At 30.9% G+C, this 25,330-nt stretch overlaps 2 non-coding genes across 2 annotated transcripts; one reads left to right on the top strand and one right to left on the bottom strand.

Annotated features, from left to right (window-relative positions):
* Positions 1–11,386: 11,386 nt before the first annotated feature.
* Positions 11,387–11,460, bottom strand: TRNAN-GUU (transfer RNA asparagine (anticodon GUU)). The gene has a single exon. It is a non-coding gene; the product is annotated as a tRNA-Asn (tRNA).
* Positions 11,461–23,212: 11,752 nt separating this feature from the next.
* On the top strand, positions 23,213–23,286 carry TRNAN-GUU (transfer RNA asparagine (anticodon GUU)). The gene has a single exon. It is a non-coding gene; the product is annotated as a tRNA-Asn (tRNA).
* The last annotated feature ends 2,044 nt before the right edge of the window (positions 23,287–25,330 follow it).

The raw sequence follows: 25,330 nt of genomic DNA, 5'->3' as shown, positions 1-25,330 counted from the left end.
AGAAGTTTTCCGTACTGGTAAAATATTACTTAAATTCTCTAGTTTTGAGACTTCCCTCAGACATTGGCAAGACCAACGGCTGTCTGGTCAATACAGGATAACTATGTGTTTAATAGGTTACTTCAGAGCTATGAAAGAAATAACAGTTGGGTAAAAAATATGGACATTTTCAAGAAACAAATGTTCTCTTATGTCCTTTTGGTATTATATTTATAAACAAAATGCAAAAATTTAGTAAATACGTAGATAAATCTCAGGAAAAAGGGTAAATTAACACGAAATGTTTACTTAAAGTCTATGTAAAGTTGGAAAACAGTAATCGTAATACATTTGAAAAATATTTCATACACAGTGCATTAAAAGTGTGCACCCGATCTATGAATTCATGAAAATCAGCCCAAAAGGTCATTGATCACGTTCGCTTGCTTGCAGTATATTCTCTTGCCGTTTTAATCTTTTTTCTTTTGAGTTGTATTATTTCTGAAATTGTAATATTTCTGAATCTGAAGCTTTAAAGCACAAAATCACTCTGATTTATCAACTTAGGTCTAAATGTAAAGTACAGTCAACCAAATGGAAGATTTTAGCATAAGTAAATGTACTGCAGACAAAATAAAATTAAAAATTTCATCATTATTTTTCATGCTCTGTTCATGAAACTATTCCTAACTTAAACCATTCGGAATATTTTCAGAAAAAATATCCGTTTCTTGTTCATGTTTTTGCATACTCAGATACTAATTTTGTTGGAAATATGACATTTTCTTATTCCATTTTATATTTCACTGTTAAAGTCTGGCTTGGGAAAATTGTTTTCCTTGGAAATGGCATACTTGTCCTATATATCTGCGACTGTTATAATAAATTACATTACTAACAAGTGTGAATAAAATCTCTAGTTATACAGGAATTATCTTGAATGTTTCCTTAATCTGAAATGCAAAATGTAACCCATGTGCAAAAATAGAGCAAGTTTATCTTAAAAAGTTCTCCACGAATACATCATTTTCTCGGTCCTTACATTTTTTTCTGTATTTATCACTCAAGTTCATTGTGTACCTCAATTTTATCTAATTTGTGAAGTATTCCTGTTTGAATACTAACATTTGAATTTGTTTAGCTGATTTTAAAGTACATGTATATTTTGGTCAATGCGTGGGGAAATGAGGAACTGTGGCACTGAGTGTTGTAAGCATTCCATACTGCATTTTTCTTAAGAGTACAGTCAGTTAAAAGAGAAATGTGTTTCGTACTTTGTGAAAATTTTATTTACTTTTTATGTGTCATGCTCATGATAAATAAAAATGTTATACATGTGCGCAGGACTGTGTGGTTCCAATGTTTAATTAAAATAATGCTTTTCAAAAAAAGGGTGGTCTTTCTTATGACATATTAAAAAATGCGTTAAAATTTTTTAAGTTGGTGACTATAGTAGAGCATTATATGGACTTTCTGTCATTATTACCTATTTTGTATAATTATTTGTGTGTAATTTTATTTATTATCTATGAGAAGTTAAATGTCAAAAAGCTGTAAAAATTCATTATTAAGCAATGTCAGTTTGAAATTTCTATCTTAAAATTATTTGTGTTAGGTCTTTTATGTTAATTACTATGTTAGATCATTATTTGGAACTCTACTCAATGTTTCGTGTAATGTATCATAACTATGTAGGATTCATTTGTCAGGTATGATAAATTAAATTTCGTTCTCAAAAGGCTGTAAGAGTTCAGTGCTAAATAAATTATTGACAATGTGAAATATGGGTATTTTTCAGTTAAGTTACAATAAATACGTTAAAAATATTCCAAGTTAACAAATTTTTAAATTCCAAATTGGGAAAAAGGCGATAACGTTTCATTTCCATGGCTGAATATTAATTCCATGTGCATTATAGACTTTAAGTTCTCCTTCACAAAATGTGACTATAATTCAAATTTAAAATAATACGTTACAATGTGGATATTCTTCTCTGTAGTTAAAATATAATTCAATCTTCTGTACCTTGTTAAGAGAGTTAAGCTGTGATAAGTTCAAATAGAGTAGTGTTTATAAAGTACTGCGGTAAATGGTGGAATCATATTAAGAATCCGAGTGAGGTTTTCATATGAAGAAAAAATCAAGGTTCAGTGTATGTTTGGTGATTTAAGTAAGATGTGTGCAAGCAAATATAAGGTATTTTTTGTAAAATATTTCAAAGAGTTAGCAAAATTTGTGTTAGTAGTATAAATGAATCTTACTGAATAAAAGGGAGTGTTCTGAATATATATGTATAAATGCCTGTAGAGTAAAATAAGAAGAAATGAAGTACTATTGGTACGTATCTAAACTTAACTGGGTAGAAATGTTCCATGCATTGGTTTGAATGGCTTCTTACCATGAAAATTTATTGCTCCTTATAAGATTTATTTAAAGCCAGTAGGTCTTACAATAAAGAAACATGTGTAAGTCTGTATTTATTATGGGGAAAAGGAATCAGAAATACAGCATGAATATGTTTTATAAGTTAAATATAAGGGTAAATGTGAAAATGGAAAGTGTAAAAATTACATTTGTCAGACATAGTTTGGTGAATCCTTTGAATAAAAGAAAGACGTGTAAAAGGGAATCAACAAAGTTTTGTATAGTTAGTAAAATACATTAGAAGGAAAAGTTCTGAGTATCTCCAACTTAGTAGTAAAAAAGTAAGAAATGTAGTATTCCAGTTAAACTATATAGAAGGATCATTGTGTATATTGGTTTAAAATTACAGGAAATATTATTTAGTGAAGTTATATGCATGTAAATTCCAGCTTAAAATTTCAAAGACGGAGAAATGTAGGTAAGTTTACTTTTGGAAAAATGGAAGTGTAACATGATGTTGTATTTAAAACAAGGGGAAAAATAATTAAGGGTAAAATAAAAATGTAACAAAAATAAATTTTTCTAAAGGAAAAGGGGAAAAAAATGAAATTTATTTTAGGAAGTAAAATGCATAAGTTAAAAAACAAAAAAAACTGCTTTTGTGTAAACAAAAAACTCAAAAAAATTTAAATTATGAAATTAAATATTACTTTTGTAAAAAAATTTAAGTTAAAAATGTAGTAACACATTTTTTTTAAAATAAAAAGCGGAAAGGAAAATTAAATTTGTAAAAATAAATATTACTTTTGTAAAACCAAAAAAAAAAAAAGTTTAAACAAAAACTTAAAATAAAGTAAAGTAAAAATACGAAAAGGAATAAATTTTGGAAAAAGAAAAAACTTTTGCAAAATAAAAAAGTGAAAAGGAAAAATTCAATTCGTAAAAATAAATATTACTTTTGTAAAACCAAAAAGAAAATTAAATATAAAAAAATAAACTTTGCAAGATAAAAAGTAAAAAGAAAATTTAAATTCACTTTTGTGGAAGTAAACGTTAGTTTGCGAAAGTTAAAAATAAAATTTATGTTTGGGAAAGGGGAAAAAAATGAAATAAAAAGTTAATAATTAACTAATAACTAAAAAAGTAAGAATGAGATGAAAAATGAAAAAAATTAAAAATATCTTAATAATAAAAAAAATTAAACTGTGGGAAAATCTTACATTTAAAACAGCAATGAATAAAGTAATGATTAAGAAGCCAAAGGAAATCCTAGCCGTCGTGTAAAAACAAATGTGTGACGCGGTTTTCATGTCAAAGCGCATGCGCAGACTTTCAACCTTATGTCATCAATGGTGCAAAAAGTCAAAGGGACAAAGAGGGTTTCAAATATCAAGTCTGATAAGAGGACCGGGTAGCCGAGCGGTAAAGCGCCAGACTCTTATCCCAGAGATGGCGAGTTCGAATCTCGGCGGTGGAGTTATTTTTAAAATTCATTAAAATGGATTAAAATATAATGGAATCAATTAAAACTAATTAAAAATAATGACGGATTAAATAATTAAAAAGGATGATTCATAATAAATAATGAAACATAATTAAAAAATAATGAATAAAAAAGATTAAATAATTAAAATAATAAAGAAAAAATTGGTAAATAAGGAAAATAATAAAGTTGACGTCACGTGGTTTAAGCGACCATTGCCACAAACATAAAAAATAGTGTCGTTGCCACAAGAAATAAAATACTTTGAAAAGATCGTTGCCACACCATAAAAAACGAAACTTGGATGATGTCATTCCGTCTACGTCATTCCTTCCATCTACGTCACTTCCGGTTGTCACGTGATTCAAGATGGCGGCGACCACGCCCCTTTTCTGTGACGTCACTTCCGCCGGCTAAGGACCGTGGCTTACTACTAGCATATCTTTAGAATTTCCGATAATGTCTTGCGCGGAGATAAAACATTTTTTTTTTCCACATTGTCATTGCTCGCTGTGAAATCGTTGAGTTTGTTATTCAAAAATTCCTTAAAAGTATTACAAAACATGAAATCGCTAATAAAACAAATTCCAAATTCCAAATTAGGCTTCCAGATGCCTATATTGGGTGGAGGATTACATTATTCAAAATTTTATGGCTCTAGGTACCGTTGTTTTATCACAATGAGGAGACACATACATGCATATGCTTCGTTATTTAAGTTCTTTAAATATAACATAGGGCGATAATATTTGGTGGCAATAATCTGAAAAGTGAAACGGACATTTAACGTTTTCAACGCAAAATGCCAATATGAAATTCTTCTGGCCCTTCTGGGCTAACGCCTTTTGGGTTAAAAACACCAAATTGCATTGTCATCGACGAACATCGGTTACAAAATTTTACCTCGATAGCTTATCAGGAAGTAGGTTAAAAATCAACAAACTTCCTCTCATAGCACCAGATACCAAGTAAACTAAATAAAAGCTTAGAAGACACAAAGCTTTTTTATCAAATTGCCTAGATTTTATTTTTCTAACGCCTTTAAAATCTAAATACATAAGTAAGCACTTAAAGCCGTTGATCGATGAGTAACACATTTCTCTCTAATTTATGTATTTACTAGCGTTTGTATAATTTGTTGTAGTATTATAATTTTTTACTCGTGTTTGTATAATTTATTATAGTGGTATAAAGTTTTAGTAGTGTTTGTATAATTTGTTAATTATTCTAAACAGAACTTCAGAAGATTAAGCGTGAAGCTATTCAGGAAACAGCTGCCAAAAGTTACGATTTATGGTATGGTTTGGCACGAATCAGCGTGGGCGCCGTCGCCCCCTCACTTGCATAATCAGTATTGAGTGAAGTTCAGAATATTGTAGTAGTTAAAAAAAGTAATGTGCAGGGTCCATGGACAAGCTTTATGTTTTTTGAAAAAGCAATTCAAATAGGTTTCAACCAAGGACAAGGAAGTATCAGTGAAGCTGTGGCTAGACGTTTTATGTAATAATTTTATCACGAGGTTAAAAAAATAGATAAATAAATAACTACAAATTATGAAATAGATAATAAAACAAATTTCAAATTCCATATGTGGGCTTCCAGATGTCCGGTGTAAACCAACTGCGCGAAGCAAGGTCTCCCCCCCCTTTTGTCTGCTCACAGCCCAACTGCGAGAATAAAGGTTTTCCCTTTTGCTTGCCGGGGAATTTACCGACCTCATTCCGAAGAAGATCCCTCCCTTTCAGAAAGCTGAATGTATAAGGTATTTCTCCCGTCCTCTTAGCTTGCCTTCGCGGTGTAGTGGTCTGCAGAGTCGGCGCGTATTCGAGAGGTCCATGGTTCGATTCCCGTCGGGGGCATTGCTCATTTTTCAAGTCTCCTACTTCACTTAAACCTAATGTCTCTACAGTGGTGCCCGAAATAAAAAGGGTGGCGGATGACGATTCTCCGCCATCAGGATTTGGTGACTGGGTCCCCTAATCCCCAGTCGCCCTTTAAAAGGGGGAGCATATAAGGTATTTGTTCCGTCTTCTTAGCGTGCCTTCGTGCGGTAGTGGAGTGCGCACTCGGCGCGTCCGTGATTCGATTCCCGGCGAGGGCATTGCTCATTTTTCAACTCTCCTACTTCCAATCAACCTAATGTCTCTACAAGGGTTACTATCCGGTTTTAAGTTTTGAAGCTAAAAGCAGCCAACAGGAAAAGAAAAATAGAGAAATAGGATTACATATCACAAGAACAATTAAAGAATAAAGAATAGCTAATAAGTAGACTAATTGCTTGAATAATAATAATAAATGCAAGAGCTAGCATAGAAAATGAAAAGTATTAGTAAACACACATATTAGCATTGGAAACACATTTAATTAATTACAGTACTAGAGCGAATATTGCTATAATAGTATTATAAATGAGATAAATATAAAGCGTACGAATTATATTTCTTATAAATTACATCTGTTAATGCTATTATTAATATCTTTCTTTGATACTAATAGTCATGGCATTTAAAATAGACTGGAAAATTTAATACAGTTAACTGTCATGCAAATAATTATTCGGTACTAAAGTATACTTCCGGAATAATCATGCTAATGGATAGTACTTAATACGTTCAGGAGAATTCCGGAATAAACATTGTTAAGCAAATTAAATGGAAAAATAATCCATAACTTACGATATTCGTATAAAATCTATTTTTTTAAAAAAAAGATATGTGTAATTTGCCCCAAGGTATCAATCATAGAATTATTTCTTTACTTTGTAGTTTCTTATTAATGGGATTTGCAAAAAGATACGCTAAAGTAAAGGTGAAAATTACCAATGAATAAAACTTTACACTATTTTTAAATATTAAATTTTAAAAATATGTTACTTCATAAATTGAAGTTTTTACAATGCATTTTTCCATATTAAATATGTACAGAGAAAGAAAGAGCTGGAGTATCACTAGGATTTGAAATTCCGGTCGAACTGCCAATATTCAATGACTTCACCACCTGGTCGTAAGACCTCCTGAAATTAGGCTGATAAAATGCTATATGTTGAAAAATATATTAAAGAAAAGAGAAGATATAGTATTCCCCCATGAATATACAAATATGCTGTATGGAATTTACATATTCGGGTAAATGAGTTAAACTCATCTGTGTGCCATTATGAAATATCAAGAATCTAACATAAAAGCATCTGTGAAGAAGGAAATGGTAATTAAATGATTGTAATCTAAATGTATAGCATTAGGAGTATCTGCTGTTAATTCCAATACTGCCGGAAAATTTTATAAAAATTATAAATGAAGTATATTATTAATCGCATGAAGTCGTCGTATTATAAATTACAACAGGTAGAAATATTAGCTTGCTTTAAAGCGATCATCTTTCTCTAAAAATAATTTCAAATAATTAAACCTAAATTTAGACTGGAAAATAAGCTGTATATAGAAGATTGAAGATTATCTGTACCAAGGTGTTACAAACATCTTCTGTTAACTATAATTATGATGCAAGAGTCTATTAAAATTATCATTTCAATATAAAATGACATAAATACACTACAACAATATATAAATTCCATATTCATGAAAACTTGAATACAATACAACATTATATGAAAAAGAAATTAATGAAGAGGAAGTTGAAATCCCAAGATATGAATATAAGGGAGTTCGAAAAGTTTTTTATGAATTATGAAAATACTGCAGATGCTCATAATTATCATTTATTCTTAACTAAATGTCTATTATAAATCAAATGCATGTCAAAGTAAAAGAAGAGTAAAGTGCGGTTAAGTAAGTAAATAGATAACAGAATAACAATTTAATAATTTCAATAAAATAATTTCAGTGATTAAAAATGGAAAGCTTAATAAGGCATATATTACAATATTGGTGTGTATTTAGAACCTCTTAACAAACCTAATGTACCTAAAATGTCAAATTTAAAAGTTAAAACCATTCTTTACTATCTAAGAAGATTTGTTAATATTTATTTAGACACTAAAACTAATTTAATTTGAGTTACAAATCCGATAATCAATATTTCTTTAGTAAATAAATTATTATATACATTTATTTCCTAAACTATATTGATAAATAGATTATATTATCTCCTAAGTTTAATTAAAGTAGAATTATTTTAAAAGAGTGAATCCATACTAGTAAGTTATATTTTGAAAGATGTTTTGAAGTAACTGGAAAGTATATATATAATTATATATATAATCCGATTATATATGTATATACACATAATTAGTTTTTAAATGTCCTTCTAATTTAATAGTTTTATGTAGGTCAAAACTTATATATATATATATATATATAAGTTTTGGTATATATATATATATAAGTTTATATATATAAGTTTATATATATATATATATATATATATATATATAAGTTTATATATATAAGTTTATATATATATATATATATATATATATCAGCAGCTAAAATCTATTACTTAGAAATTTTTGAATTTCTGTGGAGAATAAACGAGATTTGGCTCATTATTCTCTTAAACATTATAAAATTATAATATGATTGTAAAAGAAATTCACTTTTACTTTAGCATATACCAGATTTTCAATTTAATATTTGTTTTGTATGCTCAATTTTTGTAGCATCTGATAAACGAAAACAGAGCTTAATTAAAGATCTCAATAATAAGGAAAAATGACTTTTTGTAGCACCCAACTTCTTGCGAGGAAAAGCAAAGTCGCGCAGTTCCTGGACTTGCTTTGTACTATTTCAGCCTTCGTGTATAAGGTGGGAGACAGAAAAGCTGGCTATTCTTCCTTGTAGGGCAGTTAGCACTAAGGAAGGGGTCTTCTGATTAGATGAGAAGAGGGTCTTCAATTAAATTTCGCACAGTTCGTATCCGACCCCAGAAACCCATATTCGAGTGGAGAACTACGTTATTCAGCATTAGGTGTCTCTAGGCACCGTTGCTTTTTCCCAATGCGAGAAACATACATACATCCATGCAGATTCTTCCTATTTAATTTCTTTAAATGTAACGTAAAGTTCTAATATTTGGTGGCAACAATTTGAAAAGTGAAATGCTGTTTAGCGAACCAACGCAATTACTGAAAAAAAATTAATAGCGCTTCTGAGCTAACGCTCCTTTGGGCTAAAAATAGGAAAGATTTCAGATTTTGTATTAAGCCTAAAGGGGCATTTTTTAACGTTTTATGCGTAACCTTTATTTACCTTATTTTATTCTTATCACATTCTTCGAACTTAAACCACATAAAATTTAATTCAACAGCAATATCACAAAATACTTAAAAACAGCATATCTTTTAGAATTTCCGACACATAGGCTTGCCCTGGAGATAAAAATGTTATTTTCCGTACAGTGTTGTCATTGCTCGCTATGAAATCATTGAGTTTGTTAATAAAAAATTCGCTGAAGTTTTACAAAATAGGAAATACACAATAAAAAAATTCGAAATTCAAAATTCAGACGTCCATGCTCGGGGGGAGGATTACGTTATTCAAAATCTGATGGCTCTAGGTACCGTCGTTTTTTCACAGTACGAGAAACATGCATACTGCATGCAGATTCTTCATTTAGTTTCTTTGAATATGATGCATGGCGAGAATACTTGGTGGCAAAAGTTTGAAAAGTGAACCAACGCAGAAAGTGAAACGACGCAAAATGCCGTTTTGAGACTAATAGCCCTTTGGGCTAAGAAAAAGGGGGAAAGGGGGAAAAAAAAGAGAAAATTCGCGGGGAAGGTAAAGGGACAAACAGAGAGAATTAGTGAAACTTTTTCGGTCTGACATTTACCACAGTAGACGCCGTTTAATGCGATTACGTTGTTCACGACTGTTTTGATAACATTAAACAATGGAAAAAAATATCCTTCACAACAGCTTAGGAATTTAACTAATTTAAACTAAATACAGCAAGAAGCATATAAATAAGTATTTTCACAGAAATTTTAGTAGAAAAATGCAAAATAAATAAACAAATCTGAAAGCCTTCAAATTTTATATTACGCCCGAAGGGGCTTTTTTAAGGTTTTGCGGCTTTTTTTAAGGTTTTGCGGGCTCTTTTTAACGTTTGCTCTTCGGGCGTTTTTATAATACGCCCGAAGGGGCTTTTTTAACCTTTATTTATTAAATATCATGTTGTTCGCAGTTGAACCATAAAACTGAATTCAACAGCAGTATCGCAAAATAATTTTAAAAAGAGCATATCTTTAGAATTTTCAATACACAGTCTCGCGCGCTGGAGATAAATTTTTTCCCCCGTTCAGTGTTGCCATTGCTCGCTTTGAAATCGTTGAGTTTTTTAATCAAAAATTCATAAATGTTCTACAAAATATGAAATAGATAATGAAACAAGTTCCCAACTTTGATCTCAAAAGATTCCAAATTTGGGATTCCTGATGCCCATATTCGGGTGGAGATGTACGTTATTCAAAATTTGATGGCTCTAGGCACCATTGTTTTATCACAATGCGAGAAACATGCGTACATTTATGCAGATTCATCATTATTGAATTTCTTTAAATATAATACAGGGCCGTAATATTTGGTGGCAACAATTTGAAAAGTGAAACGCCTTTTATAATGAAACTCCACAAAATGCCAAAACGAAATTAATAGCCCTTTTCGACTAACGCCCTTTGGGATAAAAATAAAAGTGATCAAGGGAATGCAATTTACCAGTAAACTAACTCTCACAGGAAAAAACTATGCACGGAAGAGAAGGGGGAAAGCGAATATTTTAAAAATTTTCTGAATCTGGCGCTAAAATGCTAGGGGGGATACGCGAGGAGGTTCGATATTCCTGTGGAAACGAAGGAAACTGTACGAGAAATCAGAAAACATAATACATATATCATTATAATTGTATCATTTCTTAAAATTCTGTTAATATTATAATACAATTCATACACTGTTTACGATTCACGATTTTACTTTTTAAAATGTATAATCAAGAGAATTATGCTAGTTAGAAATCTGATTTTTACTAGAGCTGTTTTAAACTAAAAAGTTTTAAACTTTTTTTACATATTTTATTAGTTTTAGTGTATAAAATGCAGGAAAGTAATAAATAAAGTCACTGGACGTAGAAGATCTTCCAGTCTATTCGAACATTCTAATAATTAAAATTTGTGCTCGATTTAAGAATTCGGTCTCATTTTCATTTAAAACTAGCCGCTCGGGATAGTTATTGCAAAAAAGGAAAACATACAATGATTTTAATGAGCACAGGTATGAAATTTCACGGGCTAATAACAACAAAGACGAAGAACTGCATTTATTGCTTTTGAATCGCTTAGTTTGTTAATCAGTGAGGGATAAATTAAATCTGAAAGGAAAATTAAACACATTATTACGCTTTACCCCTACATTGGGAGAGTGAAAGATGAAAAGTACTTTACCTCGGGCAGTCATAACACATTTCTGTTAAATCTTTGATTTAGTTGACTAATAAAAAAAAAATAAATAAATAAATAATTTTTTTTTAATGTTATATTTTTGAAGGGATAGATTCTAATTTAAAATTCAATTATTTTTCCAGGATTTATTCTTAAAAAGAACGTACCGCCCCCGGGTGGGCTCGAACCACCAACCTTTCGGTTAACAGCCGAACGCGCTAGCCGATTGCGCCACGGAGGCTTCACGCTACTGTTATCAGATAATAAAGTAATGCCGGTTTCTTGAATTGAAAACCTTTTTAGCGAGATAATTTAGATCTTATCTGACAGGTATAGAGTCTTACTCTCCTTGGTAGTAAGTATAAAACGTAGATTACATAGAAGGCGAAGTAGGGGAATACTCGCTATGTGTTTGAAGAATAAATACAACCTTTTTATTCAAACTAACATTAAAACAAATGCACTCCCTTGGTGCTCACAATTCATCACCACTTGTTGCTAACTAAATTAACAGAAAATAAAAACATAAAATGCACATTAAATTAAGATGGCTAACGACTAACTCCTTAGTTATATAAACAGCTAAATCGGTTGCACACAGCAAAGCTCAGCGTAGAATATCAGTATAAACTAAAAGGTGTCTAACACCGACTAGAGAGCTAATTGTAAACATGCAACATAAACTCGGAACTATCTGCGCTACTACTCAACTCAACTTAATGCAGCCGGAGTGTCGTGTAGGAGGTACTGAGTGGGCCGATGCTATTCGCACCACCGGTGCGATTAGCCGCTTAAGCTATTCGCACCAACATTAACCACGCATGCGCATTGAGTTGTCAAAGGGCGGGTTTCTACCTTGGCGTAGTTTATCATTTTTTAAGTGTTGGCGACTTTCAAAGGTTTAGAAAGAAAAATGGGTTCCTTTTCTTATAAAAAGAAGGAACACGTTTCCTTTTGTTAAAGTATATATGAAAAATCTGATGTGTACACCACATGACTTCCTTGTACGGAATATTAAATTATACGCATTTTTTTCTTGCATTTCATTTAAACTTATTGGGTTGAATTGAATCTACTTCGCCGACAGCGCATAAACCACAATAGAATAAATGCATTCTTTAAAATTCACTCTAGTATTTGTTTACCATAGCGACACTCTGGCGCTAGATTCACTTAACAGTATTAATAATTATATAACAGTTAACATATATAATAATTATATAACGGAAACTAAGTTAACTGTTATATAATCCAATAATTATATAACAGTTAACTTATATATTTCGTTCATATTATAACTCATAATGCACAAAATTTATATCATTTAAAGAATAGAATTATCTAATCGTTGCCACATGTTCTATTCAAATACTATAATAAAGCTAGAATGATGTATAAAAGAAATTAAGCAAACAAAACAAAAAAGAAACAATTTTTCACAGACGATTGAGTATTTCTCATTTAATTAATTCAGTTCTCACTTCGCGAGAAGGCAAAAATACATAAAAACTCAAAATATCTATATTAAAAATTACGAAGTAAATCTTAAACACTTATTTCCCCAAAAAAATTCCAGAAAGAATTAAGCATGATTTAATTGGCAATAATAAATGAATGCGAAGCTAAGTTTCTCTAGATTGGCAACAAATCCACTAGTCTCCTGTTTCAAATGTAAACATCAATGGCCGCCATTAAAAAAAGGCTTAGCGGCACTTAGACAACTTTAAAATTGTTGATATTTCTAAAAATATTGCATACAGATTTACTAAAGGCATAAAAACCTTAACCGGAAGATAAAAATAACATAATACAATCATTTTTAAAGCAAAAAATGTACAATTTACAAACATATAAGAGTAAAGAAACTGAGATCACTGAGCCGAGTAATAGAGTGGATATATATATAAATATATTTATATACGTTTGGTGCGGCCGATTGCAACCAAAATACGAGGTGCACATCTACATGTTATAGCAGTCCTATATACAAAATTTGAACGTTCTGAGGCTACTCGTTTTTGAGTTATGCGAGATACGTACTTACGCACGTACGTACATACGTTCGTACAGACGCCACGAAAAATTCTCTTCAGAATTAATTTTAAAGCAGTTTTATAATTTTTTTGAAGGAAAAGAGTATTTTATTCTGTCCTTACGTACAGATATCACGCAAAAACATCGTTAAATTGCATTCGATAGCGGTCAAAATGGATATTTTCGTTGAAATATGCTGCCTGAAACTTTTCGCGATTACAATACTTCCTTTTTACTTCGTACAAGGAAGTAAAAAGGGCAGACTTTTATGTTCGCAATGTTTATCCTTTTCCTGAACGGTTTGAATAGTTTAAATGACTGATTTGAAGGGAGGGCAAAATAGTGTTGACATTTTTTGTAAATCTTAGAATACATTTAGCTTTAAAGATGTGTTTTGCGCAATCAAGCCTTTAATTCATTTCTCTTTGAAAAATTTCGTCCGATAAAAGATACTAAAAATTAGACAGAGGATTTCTGTGTAGAAAATTTAGACATGAAATAAGTTAAAAGCGATTATATGAAATATTAAATGAATTATTCTGTATGCCTGCTTATTTTTTTTTATGGAAATACTTGGCAATTTTTATGACACAAAAAGTGCTTCAAAGAACTTTGAAATATTAGTACAAGCACATTAATCAATTAAATTGAAATAAATAATGGGATGTAATTTAAAAGACAGAAATAATTTAATGAAAGTACTTTTAGATTACTTTTAGATTTAGATTTAAAAATTTGCACACACAAATGATTTACCAGATTTTGTAAGGTTTTATTTCATAAATAACTTTGATTTTGAAATATGGCATTTGAACCTATAAACCTGTGTAGATACTGAAAAAGTGATGAATGTATAAGAATACTATCATTTTCAGTAAGTTTTCTTATTCAATAATATATTCTGCCAATCCTATGCTATAAGAATAGGGTCATAGTTTGTTTGCATAAAAGTTTAAGTTTGCATAAAAATTCCTCTGTTAAATAAAAGAATTTAGGTAATTTATGTAGCTTTTTTGTCAATACACTAAAGATTTTTTAACTAATTACTCGTCCTCGCTTGCAATTAGACCCATCATTAAATCCCTATTTTATCTAATCATTCCCTGAACATTATCATGTATATAGATTGACCTTGTCTTTGTAACTGATAATTATTGCTTGCAAATTATTCTCTTGCTGGCGAACTATTAAGAACCCTTTCTATTGCTGAGTTAGGGTTAACAGTGCAAATTTTGCACAACAATCGGCGTAAAATGCTGGTACCTGGGCTGCTTGTGCGCATGCGCGAACTTAGGTGGTGTGAATAGCCTTTTAGCTATTCGCACCGTCGGTGCGATTAGCCACTACGTACTGGGTGGGTACGCGACGTATCCGGCTCAACGATAGTTATGCCGCAGGGGCGCATGAAAGTGCATATAAAAGAAGTAGTAGGAGGAGTTTCGGAAAAGAATGGTGTGATTGAAGACATCATAAGCGGAGATAAACTCAGATTAGCTCAAACACCAGGAGAGGCGTTACTAGAGAGGTACATGTGAATGTGCATGATCCTGATGAGTGGGTGGAAAAATCAAATTACACACATGACAAGTTTATTTTATCAGGATAAGGTACATAGGAATACAAAATAGAAAAATAAGATTTTTATATTTTGCTCCGCTACTACTCTTGAAACGCAGCTTAAATCCTGCTTCTGAAACACGTTTAGATTAACATACTACGTCATTTAAAATTTTACATTCCGACAGGCAGCTGAAATCAGGAGGGAAAGGAAAGTAAAACTAAAAATAATTGGTTAGAATAAAATACTTTACACAGGCACTTCACATTATTAGTGTAATGTGAAGTACCTTTTAACGGAATGCAAGTTGATTTATTAGATATTTTTCCACGGAAAGTCTATACTCATAACTGTCATGAGTATAGACTGTCATGGGTATTGACAATCTATACTCATAATTTTCTTTAAAATTTTATCTTCCAAAATATAACAGAAATTTTGTTCTGAATGAAAACTTTTGCGTTAATTAAAAACTATGTGCTTCTTAATCACAATTCATTTTTGTATATTTCAATGGCAATAAAATATTTCAGAGACTTAAACTTTTGATACTTTCGAATGGAACAAAATTATTAAAATAATAAGTGCATGTTATTTGATACGTCAAATTCGTATCCAGGAATTTTACCATTATATTTAAACGATAAAATATTTCTAAATGTTGCTTTAATGCCAGAAGTAGTGGTGGCATAGTCGGATTGTTTGAATAAATGCAAAGAACTCGTAGAACTATCTGTGAAAAGCATCGAGATGCCTTTGTAGAGGACTTTTCAAAGGAAATTCGCTCGAATTTACGTTACACACGAGAAAAACTATGAAACATTCTTTCAGTTAGTATGATTTGAACCCGGGTCAAATTACCAGTTTTCGGCAGTCTCCATCCAAACGGTAATGTATGTTTTGTAATACAGTATGCACCCGTTCATTGTGATCATATTTGTCCACGGCTGTTTTGATAACATTAAGCGATCAGATAATATATGCTTCAAAACGGTAACAGAATTTAACTAATTTAGTATAAATATAAAGAGGAACATATAATAAGTACTTTCACAGAAATTTAATTAGAAAAATGTAAAAATTTGTTATTAAACTGTTCATAATATTTTTAAAGCAATGGTTCACTTGTGAACTCTTCATAATGTTTCTGGAAATTCGTACCCCAAAACTTAATACTCTGAGTTAGTAATCTTAATATCACTGGAATACAATATGCAAATATAAAATTTTAAATTTGGTGTAAGTATTTTTAGAACACCTAATTAATTTTTTTTTTTTTTTTTTTTTTAAATTAAGGAGCGGGGAAAAAGAAAATTCTGCTGCGGGGAAAAAGAAAATTCTGCAGAACCCTCGTTTTAAACAGCGACTAAGATCGAAGACAAGCTGTCGGGCAGTATAATCGAAATACCTGGCAATATTTTTTATTACACGTAGTTCTTCACCCGAACATGTGCATCCGGAAGCCCGAATTTTGTATTTCTAATTTGTTCTTGATATTGTTACGAATTTTTTACATAGATGGATAATTTTAGTGCAAATTTTGCGGATTTTGTACATATGTAGAAGATTTTACTGCAATTGTATAGGAAATTGTTGTGTTATTTTCCCGTACAATGCAAATTGAAAATCTAGAGAGACGAGGCTCTGTCGGAAAAATAAGTCTATTTTACTTAAGTAAATGGCTACCTAACTAATTTGGCGACATATCACCAAGCTGGCGGCCTAATTTTGTTGCCAGATTTGGTAAAAAATTGCCCGAAATCGCCAAATTTGGCGAACATTTGGCGACAATCTCCAGTGCGTAGAATTTCGCTATTCAGCAAAGTGTGATAACATCTTTCAATTTTAATACAAAAGACTCGGCTATTTGAAAGCAATGTGTTTCCACTGTCTGAAATATTATTACCGTTCACGCGCCAGCGTGTTATCATTCAGTTATTTAATTTTCATTAAACTGTTTGTTACTAAGAAACTAAGTGATTTTAAGCAAGAAATGTAGTTTTTAAGAGTATTTTTAATATGATTAATTTCAATAAATATCCATTAAAATCATAAGATATCTAATTAGAAATATTAAAGCTTTTTAAATAATACTAGCTGGACTTATCGAAATCGTTATAATGACTTAATCTTTTTTATGAAAACTATTTTAGGTGGCTGGCCGTTCAAGCAGCTAGTTTGAAAAAGATAATATAGCGAATGTATATAAAAAAAATGTATGACAGTACTTGACACTCTACCGAAAATTCTAAAGATATGCTATTATTAAATATTTTGTGGTTTTGCTATTGAATTTAATGTGGCGTAAGTTATAGGTGATATTTAAAAAATGATGTTGAGCACGCAAAAAGTTAATATATAAAAAACAAGTTTTGACAGTCTTCTTACTAAGAAGACTGAACATTCATATGAACATGAATTGAGAAAACACTGAAAAATAGAAAAATGTATGTCAACAATTAACAGTGTATCGGTATTAATAAACATATGCTAGGTGCCTTAAAACGTTTTGTGATTTTGCTGTTGAATTGTATGTGGCGTAGTAAGTAAACAACGATGCTCAATGATAAAGCTAAAAAGAAAAGAAAAAAAAAAAAGTTGTGTTAGCAAGAGTGAGTGTGAGTCTACAAGAGTCACACTCACTCTTGCTAAGTGTGTGAGTCTACAAGCAGATTGATAGATTGCAAGCTCAGGAAGAGCATAATAACTCTGCAAGCCGTCTGGTGCGGTGTTAAAATCTCAATCTTTTCGGATTATATGTATATATATATTATTTTATTTTATTTATTTTTAGTCAGAAAGGGTGGGAGAAACGGCAGCCATCTGCTTGGGATGAAGAAGGTTTATAATGGTTTGTTCTTGGCCACAGATATTTAGGTTTCGAAAATTCTCCAGCAAAGACCACGTTGATGAACTTTTTCAATTAGAAAGAGATAATTCACGAGCAAATTATTCCCGGGGGAAAGACAGTATACTTCATATTTTATAAAGACACGATAGATATATAGACTTTTGAAGAGAATTTAGCGCATTACGCCTGAAAACAATAAATAACTTACTGCTTTTTTTCCGCTACAAGATCAATACCGTGATCGCAGTTTTCGAGTTCGCCAATCAGTTTCTTCTGCCAAAGAAAAGTATCACAGTATCTTCACGTCTTAAGTACATTACCCAGATTTCTCACATGCAGGTAACCATTTGTATGAACATTCCAGGCGTTGTATACACTTATGATGACTTTAAGTAGAAGGCTAAAAGTAAGAATGTTGTTTTCTTCATCTATCCACCAGGGGCTAAACGATTAAAACCGCTCAATACTGGAAGTTCGACACGGACTCTATCTTAGGTGAATGGGCTGGCTTCATAGTTAGTTTTTGTGGTCTCAAACCATGTGTAACGTGAATAAAAACCAACTTCCCTTATAAAATCCTCCACAAAGGTGTCCTGTATCTTATGAAGGCAAATAGCCCTCGTGTCCTTTCCTGCATTCAAATAATCTAACCTATTTTTCAGCTGTCGACTGTGGATGAATTTAATCTTAACACTTTACAGAAGCACAAAATAAATGAGCTTTGTTAGTAGGTTGTTATAAATTGATATTATTATTGTGCATGTTAAAGTAACTAATATTGTCATTATTGTTCCTTTCCATCTCGCAACACAATAAAAACTTGAATTTATATGTTTATGTCTGAATACGTTATTAGGAATGGTAATCAAATTTTCATATCAAAATAAACTGTACATACTATACTAGCAAATGTATAATTTTAGCATATGTTTCAAGGAGAGACAGGTTTTTCTTCCTTCATAAAGAATATAAATTGTTAGTTAAGCGAAAGTTTTGCTATATATATATTTAGACATTTGAGTGTTTGGAAATATTTGACGAACTACAGAATTTTGAGAGCGAAAAAAAAAAAGTAAATTATTAATTCTTATAAAGCAGCCATTGCATGCAGCTGCGTGATAACGTTTTTAAATAATAAGCGTGAATATTCAAACACGTGTTAGTTCACAATTACGGCGGCACACTAGCTATAAATTGTAAAGTTTTTCCAGCTGTTTCTAAGATGACTTTTAAACCTGTTTCATTATGAAAGTAGAGAGCTGTAATAAATTGTGAAAATGACGCAAACGTGCTTGCTTCAGACTAGGAATATAAGGAAGTAAAACTTTAACTACAACTGAAACGGATTTAACTTCATGAACTTAGTTTAAATGGAAACGGAATGAAAAAAAAACAATTCTTCTTTTTTCTTTTAAGTTTTATATGTGTTAGATTTCATTTTTTACTTGAAGATCGTTAAAAAAAATCCTAGAAAATATGCGTTAGGTGTACTCTTTTTTTTTTATATATAACCTTAAAAGCAAAATATATCGCATAATCTTTGGGATAGTATACTTGTTCCTTTTACAATTCTTTTAAGCTTTCTTAAATTAAGCAGTTTGATCTCAGCGAAGTCTTCATTCACTTGAAATAATGGTGTTACGTTACGCTACCATGATATTTATCATCACGCCAGTTGGTAAATGTTGCTACTGCACCAGGAATAAATAACTTTAACTTACCTATCTAGTGGCTTGCTATTCAACGTAAGATTTTTCACCTACCTTTCAAATTATAACTGCTTAACAGCTTAAGCGACAAGAAAGCAATCAACGATTTTCTTCTTTTAATTTATATTCTGAACACATTTTTTAGTGATTATCTAACACTTTAAAATACAAAGCAAGTTACTTTAAAACATACTTAAATTGTTATATAACCAGTTAGTAATTGTGAACGTTTACAGCATTATTGTAACGAACACGAAATATTTCTAACGCCATGTTCTAGCGATGTTCTAACGCTATATTTCAGCGCGGAATAGTTCGTTTTCTTTTAACAGTCTCCAGTAGATGTGATTCATAATACAACTTAATTCTTGTGATTAAAATGTATTTAATTGATAATTGTTACAAACATTTGCATCCTTACTATAATTGATAAAAGATACAACGTATCTTCTCTTTTACGTTGTATCGTACAGACTGCGTCTTCAGTTAATTTGTTTAATTTTATTCGTCAGAGCTTATAAATTTGATGTAGCTTGAACATTCTTTATCACAGTTTACAAACATTAATGATGTAACTTGGCAGAGTTCCATCTAGAATTAAGAAGGCACTGAACGATGATTACTGTGTTGATTAATCGCCATCGTTTCGAATTAATTGAAGCGAACTGTGTATGTTACAAATGCCGAAATGAATGTGAGTAATAGTCTTCCTAGAAACTTACATATTTTTCATCTAATTATTTATTTATTTTTGCTTGTAGCAATTAGATCTGAGTTTCAAAAGTCTCCGTCTTCTGTGCAGTAAAAGCAAACGTATACTTCGATTGAATAAATAAAGGAATTTTTCTCATTTTGACCTTGCTTAAGAAAGTTTTTATTCTACTATTTAAAAATATATGGAAACTGTTCCATATGAAGTTAAGTGGAAAACCTGAACACACAATAATAAAACTGCGTCTCAAATTATTCTATAAAGTCAAATTAGCTGACATATAGATCAGTGATTTCAAACTTAAATTGCATGCTGGCCGAATGCACGATATAAAAATAGCTGACGGGACGGAACAGATTTTTTTAAAGAAAAACTTTTATTAGCAAAATAAAAATATTTTTAATAAATTTAAAATTTCGGTTACTGAATATTTATTAAAACATATATAAACAATAATAAAATTATCGCGAAGGAACAAATTTGAAATTTATATTTGTTTTCTACCTGAAATCTAAACTTACCTGCAAGACATTTTTCTGGTTACATTGTGTTATTCAAATATACTGAGAGCTAAATATTAAATTTTCAAACTAACATTTATTTAAAATACTTTTTACATATTTAATGAATAGTTAAATAATTTACTTTAGTTTAAACTAAAAATAAATACATTACGAAAACTTGAATGTTTGCAGAAAAATTTTTCCAAGTGAGACAATCGGGTTCTTTTCTCATTAATTTTCAGGTCTGGAGGGGGACAACGCTGTTCATTTATAAAGACATTCCCAAGAAAGCGAGTACTCTGATACAAAAATTTGTAACCGAACTTATTTACTTTTTGACAAGCAGGCATAAAAGTTAATAAAATCTCTTTCTTTATATCTTTGAATAAGATTTATATCACACTGTAAATAAATTACCTTCTTATATGAACTTTCTGTTAGGCTTTCCACGTTCATTTTCAATGGTAATGAAAATAATGTAACTCGGACTTCAAAACATTAAAATCTTGAAATCTTTCCAACATAATACCTTCAGGGGTCGTCAGTTTCAAACCAGTGATATAAGGATATGTACAGGTTATGCATAAATTTATAAAGATTGATTAAATTTGAAAGTATAATTATTATCCTTTGTCGAATGGTAATGCTCTGAAAATCGAAATAAATTAAAATTCTTGTGTTTCGCGCATTGGCAACACTTGCTAAGGCCTGCTGCTAGTTTCTCCCGCTCCACTCGTCCGTTAGTCTCTGAAGCATTATCATGTCCGTAAATTTAATTTTGGAAGGATAGAACATTATACATGTTTAATGGAAACAATACACATCCTTCAAGATGTAAAAACCTCCTAATGACGCTAGAAGTATCTTTAAAGGAATATTTTCGCATTTTGGGGCCTTTATATTAAGTTACACTACGATGCCATTTATTATCTATAACGGCAGGAGAGTTTCGAAAGAGTTAAAATTTCTGTTACGTAAAATCCTTAATTTATCTTTCGACTTATAGCTATTTTGCTTAACGAACTAAGTAATTTATAAGCAATAATGCTTCGTAATTATTTGCATTTGTTTTATTTTTCATTAATAATATTTAGCTTGAAATGCGTTGAACTCGTAAGGCCTACAACTGATAACTACGAATGCGTGCAATTAAACTTTGACTATTACATGAAGTTTCTAGTACCATACATTACATACCTGTAATACTTGAATTTCTTACTGTATCGTGCCCACAAAGGTCTTTTCACACCCTTTATTTTCCCAACCGTTGTCTTAGACAAATACTTCCAGTTACAAAAATACTTTAAATGACGCAAAGATTCATGTTTTCGTGTTTTTGTAGTTTTGAAAATTAATTTCTTGTAAAATAGGAAATTTAACTTCCCTCGCGTATACCTATGCTTATATTACAGAAAATTTTGACTTGTTGTAAAAAAAAAAAAAAAAAAAAAAAAAAAAAAAGTGTGATTTGTGTACGAAAGAAATTGGCTGAGATATCCGATACTAAAGTCAAAGATCATATTAAGGGCGTACACAAATGCGTCTTGATCATATTAAGAGGTCATATACAAATTTCAGAGCGAAATGTTTGCATTTGCACTATATAAGGTATTTCTCCAGCCTTCTTAGTATGTCTTTGTTGTGAAATAGTCAGCAAGCTCGGCGTGCATTCAAGAGATCCATGGTTCGAGTCCCGGCGAGGGCATTGCTCATTTTCATCTCTCCTGCTTCGAAATAACCTAATAGTTCTGTAGTGGAGCCCGAACTGAAAAAGGTGGTGGATGATGATTCACCACCACCAGGATTTGGCTCCCCTAATTCCCAGTCGCCCTTTAAATGAGGGAGTATATAAGGTATTTATCCTGTCTTTTTAGCATTCCTTTGTGGTGTAATGGTCAGCAAACTTAGCGCGTACTCGAGAGGTCCGTGGTTCGACTCCCGGCGAAGGCATGTCTCATTTTTATCTCTCCTACTTCGAAATAACCTAATGTCTCTACAACTAAAAATAAAGTATCAGTTTAGAAAATGGTTTCTGGTGTTAAGAGAGTAAGCGACATGCATTTCTGCGTAGATTATTGGAGAAAATATTGATAAAAAAATCAGTATTAAATAATGCGATGTTTAAATATTATCAACATACGTATGTAATGAATGCAAACTTAGATGTAATTCAATATTCTAGGTTGAGAGATAATGTAGATTATGTAGATATTGTAGAAAGAGTTAACGGCGTAGAAACAGTTGAAAACGTAGATAGCATAGACAGTAGAATGTTGAATCAGTAATGAACAGCAGGAATTTTAATTGCGTAGAACATTGATCCATAATGAAGAAAACTCTCATCCGAGGTAGATTAAATCTAGAATTCTGGTGATTAGATCTAGAATTCTAGATAAGTGGGGGGAATTGTGAGCACCAAATGTGTGCATTTGTTTTAATTTAGTTCAAATAAAAAGGTTATTTAAAACCTTCTTCTTCTGTATTTATTTTTCAAAGGAATAGCGAATATTCGATACATTGTCCTCTACATAGAGTCTACACTGTACGCTACTTACTAATTGTATATAGGTCTACATTTTATGCTACCAAGGAAAGTAAAGTTATTATCTGATAGCAAGAGAGCGAAGCCTCCGTGGCGCAATCGGCTAGCGCGTTCGGCTGTTAACCGAAAGGTTGGTGGTTCGAACCCACCTGGGGGCGGTGCGTTATTTTTAAGAATCTAGAATTAATCTAAGAGTTCTGGAATAAGAAACTAGAGAAATCATTGTGTAAATCAAAAGGCTATGGGCTAAAAATATCAACTAAATTTTCGAGTAAGAAATCGGAATAACTATCGAATGTAATTCCAATATTTCAAAAAAAAAACGTTAGTTCTAACACTATTATCAACCGGAATCTAATTTTTTAAAATATTTTCTCTACGGTTAAAACATTAATCAAGAAATTCAATTAAAATCACACTTATTAATAATAAAATATGATGGCATTTCCTTTCAGATAAAACTTGTAGCCTTGAAGAAAAATTACTAGAAATTATCTTCATTATGGGCTAGATGCTCTTCGGTCAATCGAGTTCTTTTCTTATTCATTTTCAACTGTGAAAAAGAATTATTCGAATACAAATGTATTGCCAAACAAGGCGATTATTCTTAATGCAAAAATTTGTAACTGAGTGTGCTTACTTTTTTGACAAGTGCAAGTAAGTGTTAATAAAATCCGTATCTTCATACCATTAAATGAGATTTATATCCCAGTGGGAAAATTAATTAGCTCTATTTATATTTTTCGGAGCATTATTTGTGTTTGTTTTAAATAACAATGAAAATAATGCAAACTCGGACTTCAAATAACTAACTCTTGAAATCTTTGTAAGAGTAGGTAATCAAAAATCTCTTCGTGAGTCGCATAAAATTGCCAGTTTGAAACCACTGTCATTGTATTTTAGAATCACGGAACACGATAAATCAAGAGCACCATCACCGAGATTCAATTCACGAATACTCCCAAGCGCCAGCTGTTCATGCTAACCACTTATACAACAACACCATACAATATAGTGCAGTAATGTATTCACATGGGAGTGGAAGAATTCAGTAATTTAAATTGGTTTTATGATTTTTACATTAAATACAGAAGTTAATTTCAAGAAGGAATCATCTTAATTATTTATGTAATTTTTGTTTTGTTTCGAAATAACTGTCTATTCTATTTGGTGCGATATTAAGAATTAAACTATTTTTCTGAAGTGTGTAATAATATTAATTTTTTGATGAATATAGTATATTCTTTATCTATGTATGAATTCTGAAACTTTTCCTTATTTGTTTGCTACGGTGGGCTTTCGCTATTTCTAGCCAACTCAAAAAATAGCGAATTCTTCATTTAAAAAATATGTTTATAAATTATCATAAATTGATTAATATCAAAATTTTTATATAAATAATTATCACAAATTATTACTTAGATATAAAAAATATCATTCGTTTCTACATTTCTTATATTTATGTTTCAGGAGTATTATTTCTTGCAATAAGCGATTCTCTTAGAAAGGATAATAATGGTGGAAAAATGAGGAAATTAGGAATGGCGTTGTAAGCGAAGTTTTTCTTTTCAGTAGGGGAAAGGAAAATGGACTGATTTATTATGGATAAGCATTTGAGACTAACTCACGTGATAATTGAGATGATTTATCATCCACCTGATAGTTTTAAAAAGAAATTGCTATGTCTTTGTTAACACCCAGACCAGTACCTAAGTCGTCTACAAATTATTATTTCATTAGTACAATAATAAAGAAATCTTGTTGCTGGAAGGTGCAAAAAATTATCATTCTGCAGTCGGAAATATATATCTTTTATTACTTACACTAATGTTATTAATACGTATGTTATTACTCGTATTTATAAGAATAATTAATTAGATATATTATAATTACATTAATTAGATATATTATAATTAAATACATTTATTATTAAAATTAATTAAAAACTACTAACAGTCACATGTACATTTTTAAGTGACTTACTCTGCTACACTGATACACAAGGTATTTTTACAACTTGGGAAAGAATTGAAGATGCTACGCGGCAAAATTTGAACATTTCTGAGTTGGCAGTTTGCCAAGTTGAAGGGATGATTACTATTGTTGCATTTGAACATAAAAAGGTTATGTAATGCAAAAGTGAAAATACTAAACAGCACACATTTCTCACATGAAAAAGGAAATGAGTTAATATTATTAATA

This window comes from Stegodyphus dumicola, chromosome 8 (genome assembly GCF_044657685.1).
Source record: "Stegodyphus dumicola isolate Sdum_Otavi_A_Nest chromosome 8, ASM4465768v1".
NCBI classification, from domain to species: domain Eukaryota; kingdom Metazoa; phylum Arthropoda; class Arachnida; order Araneae; family Eresidae; genus Stegodyphus; species Stegodyphus dumicola.
The sequence above is the reverse complement of the archived record's forward strand: the minus strand, read 5'-3'. Positions and strand labels throughout refer to the sequence as shown.